The following is a 19213-nucleotide window of genomic DNA, read 5'->3' on the forward strand; positions in this document are numbered from 1 at the left end:
AGAGACTTACCAGATGTGTGAGTTCTGCTCTGTGCCGCTGCAGCCAGTGTAGTGGGCTGTCGCGAAGACCGCCTTTTATCCTTATCTTGGCCACTGCCAGACTACTCTGTCCGCAGTCTGCCCTCCGCTCCAGAACCCCTCCACCTCATCCCTTGCCCCCCCCCCCTCCTATAGCGCTCCCTGATCAAACTTTCTCGGCGTCCGACGTTGGAAGTATTCTTGCGCAACGCCTGGCAGCACTGACCTGAAGGGCACGAGATAATTATGGCAACCGCTCTGCTGCTCATTCTGACTTCGCTGCATCTTCCAGGTACCAGCTCACAGCAGGGTGCTCACATCAGAGCCTGTTCCAGTCCATCCCCCGACAGGAACGCCGTGAGGATTAAAATACCGTCAACACTGCGTGTACCCTTGACAGTGGCCTCCATTCGGCTACGAAGGAAATACAGGGATTTCGTATGATATGCACCAAATGATGACTACATCTGTAGAGCTACTAGTTGGGGGTGAGCTGCGATCACACACTGTTCCAGGAACTCGCAGACTCGCATTTCTATGGGACTAACATCGATAGATTTAGTGGGGCTATTAAGATGTGATCGGGTTCCTGAGCGTTTGTCATGAGGGGAACGTATCCATTCAGTCCTGTGAATGTGGCTGTTGTCATCTATCCAAACGGGAGTGTCTACAGCATGCTCATCAGGAAAAAAAATTGTTCAAATGACTCTGAGCACAATGGGACTTAACATCTATGGTCAACAGTTCCCTAGAACTTAGAACAACTTAACCCTAACTAACCTAAGGACATCACATAACTCCCAGTCATCACGCTCATCAGGAAGTGCAGAAGTAAGTGGTAAGATGGTAGAACAGTAAGCAGGGCACATGGGCTTTTGGAGTGGAATGCTCACCTCATTTGTGGACACAAAAATTTATTCTCAGGGCATTAATTAAAACAGAGCACTGTTAACAACACAATGCTTGGTTAGCATTTGCAAATTGGGATGATCTACACCGGTTATTCAATTGCATAAAAGCAATGAGAATAATTCAAAACATAATTTTAAAGAGAAACAGCCTCATAGCCACAACTTTAAATTAATAAAGAATTACTTTACACAAATGTAACCATATCATAACTACAGTTCTGAGCTCACTAATCACTTGCGAATATGAAAACTTACAATTTGTAAAAGCTATTTGGTTTCAAAACAAATACTCAAATAGCAAGGTCTCATAAATCCGTGAATTAACTATTATGGAAAACATTCGGGAATATGATGTTACGATAGCCTGAAAGCAATCAGCACCTTCTCGACGTTTGGCGTTCACACCGGCCGCGCGTCTCAATTCCGTGCTCGAGAGCTAAAGTGACACCAACAGGCAGGAGGGCCTGCGCAAATCAATAACGGCTTCTAGATCACACAAACCCAGTATTAATACACAGTTCACTAAAATCCTAAAACCAACAGCCAAGTACTGGGTAGCGCCAAAAGCTGGACGAGATGTTAAACGTTATAGTGTGCCAATCCCAGTTACTGTTAAAGCAATAGTTCATTACACAGTCTCCAATGACGTCAAATTTCACTTGATAAATTTTTAAACCACAACTAGTTCAAGGTGAAAATGATCAGACAATCCGCACACATCGTTAAAAAGCAAAGCGCCATTTGAAGATGCAAAGTTGTTACTATTACAGTTGCCAACGACAATGAAGTTGGCAATTCCAATTTAAATTGGCGGCTCGAGTTTTATACAGAGAATAAGCTTTGACTCATAAAATTGACGACTTAACATATTAACAATAATAGTAATAAAAGGAATCGCCGAATATCGGCCACACTTGTAAAGCAACAGAACCAGGGCACAGTGCAGTTAGACGGACTTGCAATACCAAGTATCCCACATCCAAGTGGTTGAAGGAATGACTAGCGGAAATCAAAGAGGCTACACGGAGCAATGACTAGTTCTACGAAAAATGACTCACCATTTACAGTTAGTTCAGGAGATGGTCGTTAGCTTGCTCGCCAGGGTAAGCTCCGGCGCTCTGCTCAGGATTCCAGACAGACCCGGCTCTCAAACAGAGCCCGTGTTGGCCGGTGACTGCTTCCGCCAGACCCAGGCGCCGGAGTGTCAGCACGGTGCGTCCCCGCAGTACACGGAGCGCCGGCCGGCTGCTCGCGGCGCCCCGCGCGCTGCCTCCTTCCCCCTCTCACTGCCGCCTCTCCTCGCGGGCCGCGGCCGTCCCAATTAGAGGGCGCTGGCCAACCTGGACGCCGCAAAGAGCGTAGCTTCGACAGAGAAACTATCCTGCCAGTAGCATCGCAGGAAGTCACGGCTCAGTAACGGCAACACCAGGACACCGAGAATGTACCAAAGTACACACGATGGTTCACGTTCACGGTAACCTGAATGAACGGGCCTGAGTAACGGTACACCAAACACCGCGAAAGCTGACTGAGCCGCTTCCAGCGTGAACTGCAGCCTCCACACGTACCGGGCAGAACGCCTCGTTGCTTCTTCGGTGCACTCAGGGCCACGCGTCACTTGACGAGGGAGCAGACCTGTGATACGTCGGGCCAAACGGCACACCTCCAGCCGGCTACCGCCCAGTTCCTGTGCTGTCTGGCACAGCTGAAGACCAGCAGTCTCGTGTGCTGCGGGCTACCAACGCTAAATGTCCAGTGGATACGGTTCTGTCAGCAAAGTTCACTCGCAAACATGTCGAAATGACCATACATACAGTGACAGCAGCAATCAATAATAGGTTTGATGCCTGCTGTCATTAACGAGGTGTGACACTCGTCTTGCTTGTTATGATCACTGTTCCCACGTCGCATTACACGGAGTGAGCGTTAAGACACGTTGGGCAGTCCGCTTTGGTATACACTCAAATCAGCTACCTTTATTCAAGTTTTAGTCCTACCTTACAATCATTATACAACTTCCGTTGATTGTTTCCGATGAGGTCATCGGTCTTTTAATTCCTGTATAACTACAGCAATCTATATTCATTTCAATGTACCTACTCTACTGAAGCCTCGGTCTCCTTCCACAACTCTTACCCCCACTGCCCACGTATCTTTACACAATGAAATTGACAGCTCATTATTGCATCAAGACGTCTCCTATCAACTAGTTTCTTCCTTTAGTCAAGTTGAGTCATAAATTTGCTTTTCCCCAATTCATTTAAGTACTTCCTCACTTAATCAAATGAAAGTATATGGTTCCAGAGATCTCTTCAAGTCTGAAACATCAGATATATGTAGACTGCACCCTAGGCAGCTGTGCTGGTTAGTACGCCACCCTGCCACGGTGGGTTTGCAGAACAGTGTGCACTACCCTTGCATGCCTCAATGTTCAATTAAAATTCCCATTCCTACCAAACGGCCTCAGGTGTGAATACGGATTTGGTTTGGGGAGGGAGGTGCTCTAGGATAGTCTGTGGAGTTGTGCAAAGCCATTGTGCCAGCGTGGCGTAGCGGTTACTGCTTCTCCGTAGTGCGCATGATCCTCATTTCAAATCCCTGCCTTGGTACAAATTTTTGTCTGTCTCTTCTATCTTTTTCATTTGTCATTCAGTCCATCATACCTTCAACATTTTTTTTAAATAGCACCATGCTGTAAAAGCTTATATTCACTTCTTGTCTGATCTGTTAATCATCCACGATTTACTGCCAAACCAATGCCTACATGTCATACTCCCTAACACTTAAACTGATATTACACCTTAACAAACACTTCTTCAGTATAGCTTTCCTTGCTATTGTCACTCTACACTCTATATCATCTGCACTACGGTCTTCATCAATTATTTTGCTATCCAAACAGTAAAAGTCATCTACTACTTTTAGTGTCTCATTTCCAAATCGAATTACCATGGCACTGCCTCATGTAATTCTGCCACACTTAATTGTCGTTGATTACTAATCTCGATGTTCATCTTATAATATATCAACTCACTATCCATTTATTCCAAGTGCTCTTCCAAGTCCTTCGCAAGCCTTATAACATTAGGATGTCGTAACCATACTTAAATGTTTTTATTTTTTTACCCTGAACTTTAATTACCTTACAAAATGTCTCCTGATTTTACTTCAAAGCTTGCTCCACGTACAGACTCAATAGAAGCGGCGATTGTTTGCAATCCCGTCTCTCTCCATCGGCACTTATAACCACCATCTTGTTTCTGTACTTAATGTGAATAACCTTTCACTACGTACAGTATCTGATCAAAACCATCCAGACACCCGGTTCATAATGACTTACAAGTTCGCGGCGCCCTCCATCGGTAATGCTGGAATTCCTTTTGGTGTTGGCCCCCCCTTAGCCTTGATGACAGCTTACACTGTCGCGGGCATACCTTCAATTAGATGCTAGAAGGTTTCTTGGGGAACAGCAGTTCATCCTTCACAGAGTGCTGCACCGAGGAGAGGGGTCGATGTCGATCACTGAGGCCTCGTACGAATTCGCGTTCCAAAACATCTCGGCGGTGTTCTATAGGATTCAGGACAGGGATATGTGCAAGCCAGTTCATCCCGGTTCTTGTCGTGTAACCAATCCGCCACAGGCCGTCAATTATGAACGGGTACTCGATCTTGTTCAAGGATGCAATCACCATCCCGAATTGGTCTTCAACAGTGGGAAGCAAGACGGTGCTTAAAACATCAATTTAGTCCTGTGCTGTGATAGTGCCACGCAAAACAACTAGGGGTGCAAGCCCCCTCCAAGAAAAACACCACCACACCGCAACACCACCGCACTACACAAGCTGGCAGAGGTCGTTCACTGGGCATTCGCCATTCCCACACCCTGCCATCGGATCTTCACATTGTGTACGGTGATTCGTCACTCCACACAGCGTTTTCCCACTATTCAACGTTTACGCTCCTTAAACCAAGCGAGGCGTCGTTAATCATTTACCGGCGTGATGTGTGTCTTATGAGCAGCCGCTTGACCCTGAAATCCAAGTTTTCTCACCTCCCGGCTAACTGTTATAGAACTTGAAGTGGATCCTGATGCAGTTTGGAATCCCCGTGTGATGGTCTGGAAAGATGTCTGCCTATTACACATTACGACCCTCTTAAACTGTCGTCAGTCTTTGTAACTCAACAGACGAGGTCGGCCTGTACGCTTTTGTGCTCTACGAGTCCCTTCACGTTTCCACTTCAGTATCACATGGGAAACAGTGGACCTAGGGATGTTTAGGTGTGTGGAAATCTCGAGTACAGACGTGTGACACAAGTGACACGCTATCACCTGACCACATTCGAAGTTCAGAAGTTCCGCGGAGCTCCCCAGTCCGCTCTCTCATGATTTCTAATGACTATTGAGGTCGAAGGTATGGAGTACCTGGCAGTAGGTGACAGCACAATGCACCTAATATGAAAAACGCACGTTTTTGGGGACGTCCGGATATGTTGGATCACAGAGTGTATATTTCATCTCAGTGTCTTTGAGAACTCGAAGAGGTATTTCAATCAACATTGTCAAAAAATTTCCCTAAATCTACAAACGCTATAACAAAATGTTTGCCTTTCTGTTCTAGAGAAAGTTGCAGGGTAAGTGCAGCCTGGTGTATGCCTGCATTTCCTTGGAGCATATGCTTATCTGCCCTGACATGAGTTTTTTGTCACTTTTTCCGTTCTTCCATAAATAATTCGTCTGAACATATGGCGACTGTACCTCACTAAATTTGTGGGTCTGTAGAATTTTCACTTGTGAGCATCTGCATTATGTGAAATAGGAACTCTCACATTCTTCCAGTGGTCTGAGGATATTTCGCCTGGGCCTGTCAACACTGATATTGACTGTTGATGACTGGAAACATGTTGACTGGTCGGACGAGTCACGTTTGAAATTGTATCTAGCGTCTAGACGCCGCCTCATGAATCCGTGGGCCCTACATGTCAGCAGAGGTCTGTTCATTGTTCTATAATGGTGTGGGACGTGTGCTGTTGGAGTGATATGGGACTCCTGATACGTATAGATACGACTCTGACAGGTGACACGAATGTAACCATCTTGTTTGGTCACCTGCATTCATTTCTGTCCATTGTGCATTCCGACGCACTTGGGCATTTCTAGCAGGGCAATGCGACACCACCACACGTCCAGAATTGCTACAGAGTGGCTGCAGGAACACTCTTCTGAGTTTAAACACTTCCGCTGGCCACAAAACTCCCCAGACATGAACATTACTGAGCATATGTGGGATGCCTTGCAGTGTGCTGTTCAGAAAAACTTTCCACCCGTTCGTACCGTTACGGATTTATGGACAGCTCTGCAGGATTCTTGGAGTCATTTCCCTCTAGCACTACTTCAGACAATAGTGGAGTCCATGACACGTCGAGTTGCGGCACTTCTGCGTGTTCGCTGGGGCCCTCTATGAAAATAGGCAGGAGTACCAGTATCTTCAGCTCCTTCAGTATATATGATCCAATTAAGACTTTTTGTAATTTTGCAATAAATGCGTTAGATATGGTAACGTTAATAGCTGATCTTCCCAAAACCCATATATATTTGCAATTAATATGAGAAAAATAAATATAATATATCATATTTGAGTAAAATAAATTATCTGAAATGAATGGGCTTAATAGAATGAGAGAGATGAAGTGTAACAACGTGAAATCATACCAGTGCAATGAACACATCATCAGACATTAAGATACAATTATTTTTGAAGCTTTTGTGGAACTCCTTTCGTCGTGGAATGACAGTCGAATCGTTTAGTTGTGGTTTCGCAGCTTGCTTGAAACCAGTGGCCAGCTGCACTGATGAGTGACTATCCACCATGAAAACGCTCAGGCGCTCCCTGGACTCGTCGCGGGTCAACAGCGTAGGGGTCGCCAGCGATAGCGCGGGCCTCGCCTTCACCAGAGCGTGCCGTTTTGCGACCAGATAACACGAAGTAAAGGAGAGTTCATTTCTTGTTGCCGTTCTAATGAAAATTCGAATGGCAAAAACCAAAAGAACAGCTTTAAAACAAGAACAAGTGGAGCAACAAAGTAAATGAAAAAAACACAAGTCTTGACATTTTCCAAGAAGGAAATTAGAAGCAATCATTGCTGACGTCAAGCTGCTGTTGAGTTATGGAACAAGTTTTATGCTCACGTATCACGTACTCTCCTTGAGTGTCAGAGCGCTGTAGACATCGGCGGCCAGCTTGATTCCTCCTAGTCTACTGACTTCAGGAAGTCACTTGGGGCAGTGCCGGCTCTCCGTTTGCTGATGAAACAAGACGTCGCCGGTCAGGGGGCCAGGCTCAAGCCTTCCCTGCGGCCAGAATTCAGCACGCTGCTGTTAAAGGAAATACATCGTCAGGTGGAAAGGTGATTTCATTCGCATCAAAAGGACGTGTCAAAGGACCGATACTGTTAACATTACATACCGGGTGTTTCCGTAAGGTCGAACAAGAATTCAACAGGACATAGAGATTGCTCCACTGAACAATTTGAGGTATGGAACCTGGGGTCTGAGAAACCAGCTTAACAAGATATGGGAGTATACTCGTCCACCGCTCTGTCTAGTGTTACTCTTTTCCAGCTTATTTACAACTAACACGTGTAGAAGTTTACTGTTTGCCCTCTGAATTTTACTATTGGCACGACACACACTGGCAAAAGACGTTCACTTCGCATTCGACATACCACACCCTGCCAAACTGTGCTGTGATTCGTCACTCCACACAGCGTTTTTCCATTGTTCAACCGTCGAGTGTTTACGCTCCTTACAGGAAGCGAGGCGTCGTTTGCTATTTACCGGCGTGATGTGTGGCTTATGAGCAGCCGCTCGACCACGAAATCCAAGTTTCACTCACCTCTCACATACCTGTCGTAGTACTTTCAGTCGATCTTGATGCAGTTTGGAATTCCTGTGTGATGGTCTGGATAAATTACACATTACGACCCTCTTCAACTGTTGGCGCTCTCTGTCAGTCAACAGACGAGGTCGGCCTGTACGCTCTTGTGCTGTACGTCTCCCTCCTCGTTTCCACTTCACTATCAAATCTGTAACAGTGAACCTAGGGATGTTTAGGTATGGGGAAATCTAGCGTACAGACGTGTGACACAAGTGACACCCCAATCACCTGACCACATTCGTAGTCTGTCATTTTACGTATCATTTGCGAAGTTGGTTGACGTATAAAACTGGTACTGCTTTGGTTGGTTTTAGCTTCCTGTTTCTCTTCGCCATGATAATGCATTCTCTGCGCTGTTTACAGTGCGATAGCCACGTTTCTGTTTTCTTCTCCATTGTTAGACCTACATCTACATTACCCCATTTGACTTTGTATTGGTAAACCTATATTGACTTCACCAAAAGTCCTGTCCTTCGTCCTACCACACTTCACTACTCCCACTGCATCTAAATTGAAGCTGTTCATTTTCTTTTTAAATTCTCTAACCAACCCAAACGGCTAACGTATTCCCCTCTGTGACCTCTAGAACGCCAGTTTCGTTTTTTTTTTTTTCTGTTGATGACATCTTCCCGAGTTTCCCCCACCCAGAGATCCTCATGGAGGACTACCATACCTCCAAAACATTTTACCCGACAGTGTGCCCTCATTATTTAACTATACAGCAAAGCTGCAGGCGCCGCGCGGGATTAGCCGAGCGGTCTTAGGCGCTGCAGTCATGGTCCCAGTTGCGGTTCGAGTCCTTCCTCGGGCATGGGTGTGTGTGTGTGTGTGTGTCTTTGTCCTTAGGATAATTTAGGTTACATAGTGTGTAAGCTTAGGGACTGATGACTTTAGCAGTTAAGTGCCATAAGATTTCACACACGTTTCAACAAAGCTGCAGGCGCTCAGAAAAGTGAAGACAACTAGTAATATTTTGTTAATAGCTTTCTTCCTGATCCTGCAGCGTCAAAAGACGGCAGAATATTTAATGAAGTATGTATGTATTCTCCACACATCCATGTTCCCTCGACACACAATAGGGATTGTTATAAACTAGAACTGTACTCCGTCCGAACAGGCCATGAAGGTCCAACTGTAACGACCGGCCGCCGTGTCACCGTAAGCCTATATGCGTCACTGAATACGGATATGGAGGGGCATGTGGTCAGCACACAGCTCTCCTGACCGTACGTCAGTTTACGAGACTGGAGCCGCTACTTCTCAGTCAAGTAGCTCCTCAGTTTGCCCCACAAGGCCTGAGTGCAGCCCCCTTGGCAACAGCAATCAGCCGATCGTATGGTCACCCATCCAAGTGCTAGCCCAGCCAGACAGTGCTCAGCTTCAGTGATCTGACGGGAACCGGTGTCACCACTGCGGCGAGGCCGTTGGCACTAGGGTTTATTGCAGGTCGTTGTTAATTTCAGCTCTACAGCCTGCCCACTGAATCAGATACGGCCCTCTCTCCCTGAAGCAAGAGACATTAAACCCCAGTTTTGGCAATGCTTATTATGGCTAACTTGTTTTAGGTGAAAAGTATACTCGATGCACAGTAGCCATGTTCTCGCTTGCCCAGATGGCAAGGCAACTTCTGCTTCGGTATATTGACTGACGTCCTCTAAAATCGCTACACCAGGAAGAACAGCAATTAACAAAATATTTGTTGACGGTATGCAATATGACAAGAAACACACATGATTAACTCTGTAAGTGACATAAGGTATGGACCTCGGAGAGGCTGCTACACCGCACGGTCTCAGGCGTCTAGTCACGGTTCACGCGGCTCCCCTCGTCGGAGGTTCGAGTCCTCCCTCGGGCATGGGTGTGTGTGCTATCCATAGCGTAAGTTAGTTTAAGTTAGATTAAGTAGTGTGTAAAAATAGGGACCGATGACATCAGCAGTTTGATCCCAAAGGAACTTACCACCACCCCATCACCTTAAAACTCTGAACAAAGGTGAAGCCAAAACGAAAATTAGAATTTAATATGACTCCTTAGATAGTTTAACAAATTCGGTATTGTTGTTATTGTTGTGATCTTCAGTCCAGTGACTGGGTTGATGTGGCTCTCCGTGCTACTCTGTCCTGTACAAGCTTCTTCATCTCCCAGCACCTACTGCCACCCACATCCTTCTGAATCTGCCTAGTGTATTTATCTCATGGTCTCCGTCTACGATTTTTACCCTCCGCGCTGCCCTCAAATACTAAATTCATGATCCCTTAATGGCTCAGAACATGGCCTACCAACCGATCTCTTCTGCTAGTCAACTTATGGAACAAATTACTCTTCTCCCCAATTCTATTCAGTATCTCCTCATTACTTATGTGATCTATTCATCTAATCTTCAGCATTCTTCTGTAGCACCATATTTTGAAAGCTTCTATTCTCTGCTTGTCCAAACTATTTTTCGTCCATGTTTCACTTCCATACATAGCTACACTCCATACAACTACATTCAGAAAATACTTCACGACACTTAATTCTATACTCGATGTTAACAAATTTCTCTTCCTCAGAAACGCTTTCCTTGCCATTGAAAGTCTATATTTTATATCCTCTTTGCTTGGACCATCATCAGTTACTTTGCCTCTATAATAGAAACACTCATGGACTACTTTAAATGGTTCAAATGGCTCTGAGCACTATAGGACTTATCTTCTGAGGTCATCAGTCCCCTAGAACGCAGAACTACTTAAACCTAACTAACATAAGGACATCACACACATCCATGCCCGAGGGAGGATTACAACCTGCGACAGTAGCGGTCATTCCAGACTGAAGCGCCTAGAACTGCACGGCCACACCGGCCGGCGGACTACTTTAAGTGTCTCATTTACTAATCTAATTCCCTCAGCATCACCCGATTTAATTCGACTACATTCCATTAACTTCGTTTTGCTTTTGTTGATACTCATCTTATATCCTCCTTTCAAGACACTGTCCATTCCGTTCAGCTGCTCTTCCTGTTACTATGCTGTCTCTGACAGAACTACAATGTCATCGGCGAACCTCAATGTCTTATTTCTTCTCCATGGATTTTAATTCCTACTCCGAATTTTTCTTTCGTTTGCTTTACTGCTTGCTCGCTATACTGAATAACATAATATTCAATATAAATGTCGTGTGGCTAGGGCCTCCCGTCGGGTAGACCGTTCGCCGGATGCTGGTCTTTCAAGATGACGCCACTTCGGCGACCTGCGAGTCGATGGGGATGAAATGGTGATTATTAGGACAACACAAAACCCAGTCCCCGAGCGGAGAAAAATCTCCGACCCCACCGTGAATCGAACCCGGGCCCTTCGGATTGCCCTTTTTTCGCGCTGATCACTGAGCTTCAGGGGGCGGACATAATATTCGGTAAAATCACATTCGATGTTATACAATAGATTTCGATAAATGCTGTTTTCTTTATGATTCTTAGAAAAAATAGTAACTAAGCGCCGATCCACGGGAGGACAGGCAAGCGGTGGTGGTGGTAGGTTCCTATGGGTCCAAACTGCTGAGGTCAATGGTCCCTAGGCTTACGCACTACTTAACCTAACTTAAAGTAAGTTACGCTAAGAAAAACACACCCATGCCCATGAGAGGGCTCGAACCTCCGACGGGGGTAACCGCCCGAACCGTAGAAACGCGCCCCCGACCGCGCGGCTACCCCGCGCAGCCACAGCTAGACGGCGAAACCTTGGAACCTCAAGCAGGGCTGCACTAGTATGTGCGTGGGACTCTGCGGCACAGTTTTTGTGCCCGCAGTTCGCAACAGGAGAAGAACATAACACTGAGTAACCTACACCTGAATCATACATCGCAAGAGACTTTCAAGATGTTCTACTATAAAGAAGCTGGTTTAACGCTAGACTGCTGAATTTCTTTTCTGTGAATACAACAAATAAACAGCTTAAGCAAAATTTGGAAGCTTTTTGGTGTGCTTGCAGGAGTGTAAAATCTAACACAGAATGAACTGAATACTTCTGTTTCAGAGACGCTCACGCATAAAATACAGAAAGAGATATATGAATCGAATTTTGCCTCAGTTTTTCTTGTATGTCGTCTCAATACTTCGCTAGGTCACAGCTGTTACTGAAGTCGAACAAAGATTTTTTTTAAAGGTAATGAACATTCTCAGAGCTACGACGGAGCTGCAGTTATTGTCTGTCATTTGTGTGGACACGTTTTCTAATGCAATGTTGGGTCACCGTTTCGCTCATCATCTGAATTCAGTGGTGTTGCTAGTCTTGTCAGAGGTAAGTGCAGTAATAGTTTCCTCACTTTAAATGGTCTCGTTCCTTCCATTCCACCTGAACCTAATTCACTTGAGCTCTATAGGAGAAATTAAACAAACGAATGCCTTGAGCATGAGCCGTGTGGTGCAGTACAGCATATAGTTTGGTGAAATCCTCATATCGCAGACAGTTAGCTTCACTTTTCAACGACGATATAGCTCTGGATAAGGAGAACGATGAAGCCTGTAATTCTGCTCATGGATTTGAAATCACGATTCAAGATATTAGTTTCCCTCATTCGACATACTTTCGCAGATATTATCCCTCTCACTAAAACCGTACCCGATATATTGTAAGGCCGAGTTTATCACACTGGCAAAAGTGTAACAGCAATTTGTGCGTTCCAAGCTGTGTTGAAAACCAAATGTTGGAGAGTGCATTTCACGGCCAATGTACGGACGAAAAAGCAACTATACATCCTAGGCCTGATGCTGCCGTAAATCTAGAAGCAAACATAATTTTGATCAATGTAAGCAGTAATAACTGAAGCTTGTACAAAATCGCTTTAAGATTTCTTTGGACGATTTTTCTGCACTTGGTTTTATTTTTCCTTTTTTTCGTTCGCTGCTGTTTAAGATCACAACCGGTGGTTGCGCATATTTCCGGAGAAATGCTGGTGATTTGTCGGATTTTATTGTCAAATGGACTCCAGACAACTTTGCTGTGTTGTGCAGTGTCTCTGGTCGCGCCTCGTCGCACTTTCCAGCTCTGAGCACAAAATGAGCAGCTACTGGTGGCGTAAGCAATAGAGACGCGCTCCAGGTGAGAAGTGTGTGCTCCAGTTCGATTTCTTTATGCTGAGGGATTCCGCCTGATCTCATGCGGCCCATGTAACACAACCCTCACGTGTGATAGCAAGGAGTGGCAGTCATGCAAGATCTTTGAAGCAGGATGTCCATGATTCAGGCGGTCAGGGAAGGAAGCGAATGACAGCCGATTTCCTTGTTCACTGATTGGATAAGGCGATTCGAGAAAATCGACCTTAAGGGGCAGTCCAGAACAAGCGAAGAGGAACCCTGCCATTGGGCGGTGACCCTCTTCATGACAATGCTCAGCAGCTCACTTCAGATGCTATAAAGACGCTCGTGCAGTCTGAGATAGGAAGTGTTTGGTCTCCCACAATAACAGCGTCGATTTTGATTTATCACTAACGGCAGTGTGAAGCTGTGTCGGATGCTTCCCTGAAGTCAAAGAAAACGTCACAAACATGGCCACCGGTGTATACACCGTAGTGGGTCTCATGGAAGAACACAGCGAGCTGAGTGTCCCAAGATCTCTATACATGGAATCCATGTTGATTTTTATACAGTAGGCTTCCGTGAGCGTAGTTCATATTCCGTAATTCTTGGTTGATGTCAACGATACAGGCGTATTATTATTTACCTCGGTCTTATGAACCTTCTTCGAAATGAAAATGACCGGCGCTTCTTTTCAGTCGCTAGCTACGCTTGGTTGCTCCATGCAACCTACGATAAACAGGTCCTTCTTGTTCAGGATTCAGCGCTGTTCTTCATCTTCCTGCCACTGGAATTTTCAACAGCACGCCACTGACAGTAAAAACACTCGTTTTCTCCGTGTTATCTACAAAAGATAACGTGAGGTGACATAACCTTCAGATTGCCAGCTCTGATCCATCGAACAAAAGGAAGGACAAGAATAGAACTAAAACCAGAACATGATTCACACACCCTACCAATGACAACGCCGTTTGAAAAAAATCAAGGCTAATAGCCTCATAAAACTCGTTAATTCACATGTCTATGAACGACCTAACGTGAGAGCCGGTCGGGGTGGCCGAGCGGTTCTAGGCGCTACAGTCTGGAGCCGCGCGACCGCTACGGTCGCAGGTTCGAATCCTGCCTCGGGCATGGATGTGTGTCATGTGCTTAGGTTAGTTAGGTTTAAGTAGTTCCAAGTTCTAGGGGACTGATGACCTCAGATGTTAAGTCCCATAGTGTTCAGAGCCATTTGAACCATTTGAACCTAACGTGAAAAATATCAACATACACTGCACGCACCTGAGGACGGCTCGACGAGAATAGTTCAGGCCCGGATTTGGATTTGGGGGGGGGGGGGGGGGCAGACAGGAGTACCTGCCCAGAGCGGCAATTTCACAGGGCGCCAAGTTCATATTCTTGAAGAAAGACACCTTGTTTCACATGTCGCCTGAGCATCCAGTGCATGTTGTCTATTTTAAGTTGGTATCTGAAAGAATGATAAGTTGTTTTCGCATGTATACATAGTCTAAGTGATATCTCAACCAAGGAATTCCCTCGCGTCTGGAAATAAAAACAGAGGACGGTGCTATACGAGCTGAGCCGAATAAACCCGAACGGGTGAATGCTATTTGCAGTTTGTTTACGTGGTTGATTGCCAGTGCGAATTATCAGCGTTATTTTATTAGTTAAATCCATAAATTCAGGCTATCAGAGTGGAAAAAGCTGGTAAGACGGATTACATATTATATTTCTGCGCTTATCCAATAAAAGGAAATTTTGACAGAAAATTATTGGCAGATCGCTACATTGCCAGTTGTACACTCCCCGGTTAGCAATCGAATTAAGTTCTGTTCTCGGTAGAGAGCGGAAAACGAGTCGTACGAATACGTAATGACGCCTGAACGGGGAATAAACGCGCGATAGTTGAACCTGTGGTGCTGGCAGGGTTACTGAAAGTAACCAGAGATTAAGCTTTCACAATGGAGGGAATAGTTACAGAATTTTTGATGAAAAGATTCTTGTTAGAACGAGGAAGGAGAGGAAACGGCTACACCACACAAATTATGTGGAAGAATATGACGACTGCAAATTTATATAAATGATTTGGTACAACTATTTTTCGATCTCATGAACGAAACGTGATACTATTTCTTAATATAAAACTTTCTGCTTGTAGTAGGCCTAATAGGCATTTGATATTGATACTTTGTGAATTATGCTGTCATGTTACTTACGTAAGAGAGGTAAATAAAAATGATCATTTGTGCGAAAACACACTTATTTGGTGTGTGTTAGAATTGCAGCAATATTAGGAAGCTCAGTTCATTTTATCTAGCAGACAGTGGAAAAATAGACATAATTAAGTCGAAAAACCACACAAGTCTTGAGTACTACGCGTATTAACAGTTTTTACAGTATTAGAAGACGACATCCTGATTTTGCATATAGCAGACCGTTTGACGGACTTTGATGAGGTAGTAGATTCTTTCACAGTAAGGAAGGCACACCATGGAAATCTGTAGCAAGATTAGAGACAAAAAAATTCTGGGACCTAAGGATTAAAGAGATGTGTATTGTTTTGATGGTCTCTTGTTTCTTACTGTCTTTTTTTTCTTCCTTAGGAGGAGGCAGGATGTGAAACCGAATGACTAGGTGCAGGAAAGACGCTACAGGACAATTTAAATTCCACTGCCCTGAATATACGTTTGATGGCTTCCACTGCAAAATATACACGATCGAATTCCAAAGAGCAAAATACAGTGACGTGTGATAGACGAATGCTGTGTGAAGAAGCGTGGCACTCCAGTTTGGCATACTTAGGACCGAATAACTTGTCTTACAAATCCTCGAACATATATATTTTATACATCAAACCCTGGAGAAAGATGCGCAGTTCAAGATGAACACATGTTTGAATAATCTAATCTTTTTAAATTTTTTACGTCATATCACAAACACTCGAGGTGGTGGGGGGAGGAGGATGGGTTCCACTACGTTCCTGCCTCGCTCGCCATGTTGTAACTCTGCGAACTGAAACAGCCTCTCCAGTGCACCGCGCTTTGTCGGTGTGACGTAGGGAGCCGCCGACTTAGCGAAGGCGAGGCGCCGCATATCGCTTGTGAACCAGTGACCTCGACCGCCGGCAGTCGCTATCAAGGTTTATTTTTTTCTTTTCTGAGAAGTAATTACTCACCAGTGCAGTTGAGCAACAAATAAACTGCGAAGAAGGGGGCTGCACAAGAGGAAAAAGACGTAAAGGCACTCTCTGTATGCACATTTTATGATATGTTTAATATACAGGCTCACGTCAAATTATATCACCGTTTTCATTATACAGGGTGTATGAAAAAGAATCATCCGATCAGGCACGTCTACATTTTTGAAACTAATGAGCGTTTAGGAGGTTGTTGCATTAAGTAATGCCCCACGATATTTTCCTCAGAACGTATAAATTGTTAAGAGTCAGAATTTTGTGACAATATACATCAACATGTGTTGTGCATGTCCTATTTTTCTACGTAGTCTCCATCACGATCTATGGCTATACGCCAACGTTGTGGAAGAGCATGTATTCCCTGTTGGTAAAAGCTCTTGTCCTGAGGGCGTAGCCACGTTTTCACTGCATAACTGACACTCTCGTCATGTACGAAATGTGTTCCCTGTAGAGAATCTTCAAGCGGCCCAAACAGATGGAAGTGTGTGGGGTGAAGGGGGGGGGGGGGGTGTGCAGGTCTGGACGGTAGGATGGATGCGGCAATGATGGACAACGCAATTTGGCGATTAGTTCCAGGGTTCTCAGACTTTTGTGCGGGAATGCATTATCGTGTAGGATCAAGATTTCTGCTGGATTCTTGTCCGATCGCACATGCCGGATACGGTTCTTCAGTTTATTCAGAGTCTCCACGTATGCCAGTGAATTGATGGTTGACTCCCTTGGCATCACATCTACCAGAATGACGCCATCACAGTCCCAGAATACTATCAGGACTTTTCCGGCAGAGGGGGTTGTCTTGTATTTCTTCTTTTGTAGTGAATGAGGATGATGCCACTCCATCGACAGACTTTTTGTTTGCGGCGCAAAGTGGCGCACCCATCTTTCGTCGCCGGTAACGATCCGTGACAGAAAGGTCCCTCTGTCGGTCTCAAAATGTCAGATGATATGGCTTTTCTTTGAATCTTGTGGTCCGCTGAGAGCATTCGTGGCCGGCCGCGGTGCTCTTGCGGTTCTAGGCGCTGCAGTCCGGAACGGCGGGGCTGCTACGGTCGCAGGTTCGAATCCTGCCTTGGGCATGGATGTGTGTGATGTCTTTAGGTTAGTTAGGTTTAAGTAGTTCTAAGTTCTAGGGGACTGATGACCTAAGATGTTATGTCCCATAGTGCTGAGAGCCATTTGAACCATTTTTAGAGCATTCGTGCAACCAATCGTCAGCACCTCTTTGCATATCCGTGAGCCTCGATCATTGCAGACCCATTTCCAATGCTGGCCGACAACTGCCGAGGCAATTGTTGAGTTGTGATGCGCCGGTCGGCACGAATAATGGCTTCCGCACGACTCAGCATGTCTGGAGCAGCGGCTGTGACAAGACATACCGAGCATGGCTAATCATGGAGCTCTGTTTCTGAAATTCCTGAGGCTGTAACTTTCTTTACCCATCGACCAACTGTACTCCTATCAACTGCATCATCGCCAAAGACTGTACGCAAAATTTTATAGATGTTCGCCCCATTTCGTTTTTCCGCACACAAGAATTCAATAACAGCACGCTGCATGTAACGTTAGTCGTATGTAGACCCCATGTTGACGCTGTACTACGGCTACGCCATCTGCCAGAACGGTTCGAAACTTCACCGTGCACAGAACAAACATAAAATGTGAAGCATCAACAAGGACATTTGTCTTTGTACATTAACGCATTTTCAAAAAAAAAAAAAAAAAAATGTGGAACATTACTTACTCAGTGACCCTCGTACAATGAATATTCTTTTTTCATTAACGGGAAACTGAAAAAGTTTCTTTTTCATACCTTTTCGTAGGTGTTCAATAGGCTTCCCTTGACATGAATGGCAAATGTCAATCCGGTATTCAAACTGCTCCCCACTGCAGCTAGCATGTCCTGAGTTACAGCCTCCACAGCTGCTGTCATGCGATGTCTCAGTTCACTCATTGTTGTTGGTAATGGAGGCAAATAGACACAGTCTTTTATAAACCCCCATAAGAAATAATCACATACAGCCAGGACCGTAGACCTGGATGCCAATAATGTAAGGGTGAATCATTTGGTCTACTGCGATCGATCCATCGTTCAGTAATCCTTTGATTAAAAAATTCCCGCACTTCCAGATGCCAGTGTGGTGGTGCCCAATCCTGTTGGTAACTGAAGTCGTTCGAATCCAGTCTCCAACTGTGGGATAGGATCTCTCACAAACATATCGAGGCTTGTGCTTCCTGTAACAGTGTTCTCGGCAAAGCAAAATGGACCGTACATCTTTTACCGTCTAACTGCACAAAACACATTAAAATTTGGAGAGTCCCTCTCATGTTGTACAACTTCATGTCGTTGTTCCGTACCCCATACTCTCGCAGCATTGCGGTCCACCTTTCCTTTAAATGGAATGTTGCGTCGTCACTTAACACTAAGGGTGGGAGAAAACTGTCACCCTCCATCTGGCTGAGAACGAAATTACAGAACTCCACACGTTGCTGCCTGTCACATTCACGGAGAGCTTGCATTAGCTGAATTTTGTATTGTATCGAGCACAAACGTCGACACAACACACGCCTGACGGAAATCGGGATCATGTTGACCTGTCGAGCTGCACGGCGAACGGATTTCTGCGGCCTCCTTGTGAAACTATGGCGGATGCGTTCGACGTTTGTGTCAGACACTCGCAGATGTCCCGGCGATTTGCCTTTACGGAAACAACCTGTTTCTCGCAATTGTTCGTGCCATCGTCTAATGCTCTGTGCTGTAGGAGGATCCACACCATACCCAGTACGAAAGTCACGCTGAAAAGTTATTACCGTCCCGCACTGCACAAAACGCTCTCTGTTGTCTTTACTAGAACTGAAGTAGGTGCAAACTACTGCTACTTGGCGAGAACCATGTAAAACTTGAGTTTTCTCTTTCCATCAGTACATTATTCACGCACGTATCTCAAGTAACTTAATAGTTGCATTTTTACCAGGTCATCGAATTTTACACTTACTTGATTGGAATCCAAAGAAGGTCAGAAAACTCGGAAAGAACAGCTGCAAGCGCTAAACGAAGCATATGAGGAAGATGAAGGGTTACTATTTGCTGCTGGAATCGCAG

General features: G+C 45.1%; 1 protein-coding gene across 1 annotated transcript in view; it reads right to left on the reverse strand.

Moving 5' to 3' along the window:
* Positions 1–86, reverse strand: part of LOC126213207 (ankyrin-2-like) — a 53635-nt gene extending 53549 nt beyond the window's left edge. Inside the window, exon 1 of the mRNA XM_049940839.1 lies at positions 11–86. The gene's annotated coding sequence lies outside the window, so the exon portion shown is untranslated. The remainder of the gene's footprint in view (positions 1–10) is intronic.
* Positions 87–19213: the final 19127 nt, after the last annotated feature.

This window comes from Schistocerca nitens, chromosome 11 (genome assembly GCF_023898315.1).
Source record: "Schistocerca nitens isolate TAMUIC-IGC-003100 chromosome 11, iqSchNite1.1, whole genome shotgun sequence".
Lineage (NCBI taxonomy): Eukaryota > Metazoa > Arthropoda > Insecta > Orthoptera > Acrididae > Schistocerca > Schistocerca nitens.